Genomic DNA, 3,614 nt, shown 5'->3' on the forward strand with positions numbered 1-3,614 from the left:
GAGAAAGAGAGAGAAAGAGAGAGAAAGAGAGAGAGAGAGAGAGAATCAAAGTGGAGAGAAGGCAGATAGAGTCATGGAGGAAAGGCTTGCCTTTGTTAGAGGTCAAGAAGGCAGTCTTTGTGAGGGAAGTCTACAAGAGATTGCTTGTGATGGAGAGTGTCCTTTAGAGAAAGAGTGAGAAACTGTTGGGGAGGTAGGCTTAGGGTTTGGGCTGGTGTCTGAAAACCAGATAGGAATGAGAAAAAAAACAGCCTGTGGAGATGGCTCTGTCAGTAAGGGAACTTGAAGTTGCTATCCAGCAACCACATAAAAAGTGGAGTGTGGTAGATTGCACCCTACAATTCCATTGAGAGACATAAAAGGTAGAGAGTGATAGAGTAGGACATTGGGTGATGTCTGGCCTCCACGCAGACACCCGCACAGGAATTCCAGTACAATTAGCATGTGCTAGAGAGAATACTCCCTTCGCATGCAGACTTTTGTTAAGTTTGGGTCTATTCAACCTTCAGTAGGGCCTCATTTTATTTAATACCAGATATTTTCTTGGAATATGAACCTAGCTTCTGGCTAGGATCCAGGTGATCCACGGTGTTATCAATGGCTATCCTGTCAGGTCTATGGGCAGCATAACTCCTGGCTCATGCTCTACTCAAGGGAGAGAAAATGGCCATTATTCAAGGAGACATGGATCTCATGTCATTCCAAGATCCCTAGCTCTGAAGGAAGCCCAAAATGTCTGGGCTATCTTGTTTTTGAGGCAGGGTCTTATATGTAGCCTTGACTGGCTGGAACTCACTGTATAGATCAGGCTAGCTGTAAACACACACAGATCTGCCTGCCTCTGCCTACCGACCACCAGGATCAAGGTGTGAGTCGTTATGCCCAACAAAACCTAATCGTTTAGACCTTGGTGAGTGAATTAAGGTTTGCTATTAAGTGCCAGTTTTCTCATCTAAAACAATGTCCTCACAATGTCCTCACTCCAGATTTCCTGGAGTGAAAAGACATCCATTTGTTGCAGATAAAGAAGGTACCAACAGACCGGAGTGCTCTGTCCAGCTTGGCAAGCCCATGAATTTATTGGGATTAATTACAGGGTAAAGGTGCTTCAGGAGCAGCTGCACCATCAGCGTATTCCAGTCCGTGTCCCAGTCCCAGCAAGGCTGACTCACAAGCAGTGTTCTGCTGTCCCCACCCTCTCTGTCAACCTCCCACCTCCCGGACCATCAGGCACCACAAGGACCACATGCACCTGGAGCAGGGAAGAGCCGTGACTGACTGTCCTGTCAGGATCTGCCCTTCCTCCCAGGAGTGTTAGCAGCCTAGTGACCACAGACTTAGCTGTTAGCTGCACTACTCTGCGCATGTCATGTCCCAGATCCTGTACCTGGAGCCTTCCCTCAGCAGCCTCCTACAGCAACTCAGGGGAGCAGCCTGTGGGCTTGGCACAAAGCATGGGGCTATTGTGGGGTGTTAGCATTGTGAAGGGCAGGAGAAGACGCACAGCTCCTCCCCACTGTCAGTTACAGCAGCCTTCGGAGTTCTCCCAGTCTCTCAGGAGCTTCAGCATGGGCCTGAGATTTGTGGCTTTGGGTCAGAAGAGGATTTCAGGGCTAGCCAGTGTGAAGGAGAGTCAGGGTTTAACAAAGACACTCTAATATAGAAAGAGAGACACACAGAGAGCAGAGACAGGCATGGGCGGGTCTGAGGGCACCTCGCTGTCTTTAGGATAGTCGTCTATAGGATTTTTGAGAGGATGAAGCTGTCATCTGTAAAGGTCCCTAACAAACCTCGTTGGTTGGAATGACAGGCTGGTTCCTGAGGGCCACCTGACAGGATAGCGGTTGATGACACCGTGGATTACCTGGATGCCAGATGCTAAGAGACCTTTATTGTAAGCAAATTCAGCAGTTTGGTTGATATTCCAAGAAAATGTCTAGTAGAAAAATGAGGCCCTACTGAAGGTTGAATAGACCCAGACCTTAAGCCTAACCAAAGCCTGCATATGAAGGGAGTATTCTCTCTAGCAGATGCTAATTTGTGCTGGAATTCCTGCTTCCTGCATGGCAAAGGGCTTCATCAACACTTGGATAAGGGGTTTCTTTTCCCTCTCAAGTCCTCTAATTTTTCCTGTCCTTCTGCCTTGCCTCAGTGGGAGTAGAGCTCATGGAGCCCCAGTCCACAGCTTCCAGCTCTACCATGGCTCCTTGATGTCAAAAGATGATGGAACCAAAAGTGAGTTCAAAATAAGTCTCCTAGGGAATTGAGGCATGGATGGCTCAGACACTCCATGTTCGGCTCCCAGCATGCACCACTGCCTGTCACTCCAGCTCCATCCAGGTGATCCATCCTTTCTTCTGGCTCCTGAGGGCACTGCACTCACATGCACAAATATATTCACTCTCCGTCTCTGTCTTTCTGTCTTTCCATCTGTCTGTCTCTATCTGTCTGTCTGTCTCTCAAAAACACACACCCTTAAAAATAAAATCTTTTTTAAAAAATAAGTCTTTCAGCCGGGCAGTGGTGGCGCATGCCTTTAATCCCAACACTTGGGAGGCAGAGGCAGGTGGATTTCTGAGTTCAAGGCCAGCCTGGTCTACAGAGTGAGTTCCAGGACAGCCAGGGCTACATAGAGAAAACCTGTCTCAAAAAACACCCTGTGTAGCAGCCACTCAGACAGCAGACTTAACTGATGATATCTTTATCTACTCCAGAAGGCCTTTCCTCAAAGTTGTCTACAGATCTCATTTTGCTGTCTTTCTCAAAAGTCACGTTGTTGTAGTCATCATCATCAGCATCGTCGTCATCGTCGTCGTCATCATCATCACCACCACCACCACCACCACCATCATCATCATCATCACTCTGTGTGTATGATGTATGTGTTCGGGAAGATGTATGTTTATGGAGATCATAGGACAGCTTCGTGAGATCAGTGCTTTCCTTCCACCTCTACAAGAACTCTGAGGATTGAACTTGGGTCTCTGAGTGTGTCTTACCTGCTGAGCCATCTTGCCTACTCTGCAGCTTTCTAACACAACTTTTAATTTTTCCTGGTGTGTGTGTGGGGGGGGGCAGAGGTATGCGGGTGTGCACACACAATACCAGATGGGTCATGAAGAAGCCTTTACTACATGCGACCCCTTCCCCTGAGTGAATTAGTGACTTTCTGACTGGGCGAGGGAGTGCATAAGCCATGTAGACTCTTGCTGGCTTGGCCCTGGGTGTGATTAAAAAAAAAAAAAAAAAAGTTAATGGTCACTTGAGCCTGTGAGTTTGAGACCAGCTTAGGCATCATAGAGATACCTGGTGCCAGATTGTAACCACAAAACCCAAAGTATTTATTTTATGTTGACAACTTTCCCTATGCAGGAAAATCCCTGACAACTTATTACATAGCCTCACTCTAAGTCTGAGCTAGATGAGCTGACTTCCTTCAAAAGCTGTGTGCCAAGAGGCAGAGAGTAACTTCAAAGATTTACGTATCTGTTCCTATGTTTATGGATGTTTTGCCAACATGTATGAATGTGTACTCTGTGCATACCTGGTGGCTACAAAGGCCAGAAGAGGATGTCAGATCCCATGGGACTGGAATTGATGGTTGTAAGCTGCCC

The sequence above is a fragment of the Mastomys coucha genome, unplaced genomic scaffold (assembly GCF_008632895.1).
Source record: "Mastomys coucha isolate ucsf_1 unplaced genomic scaffold, UCSF_Mcou_1 pScaffold22, whole genome shotgun sequence".
Classification (NCBI taxonomy): domain Eukaryota; kingdom Metazoa; phylum Chordata; class Mammalia; order Rodentia; family Muridae; genus Mastomys; species Mastomys coucha.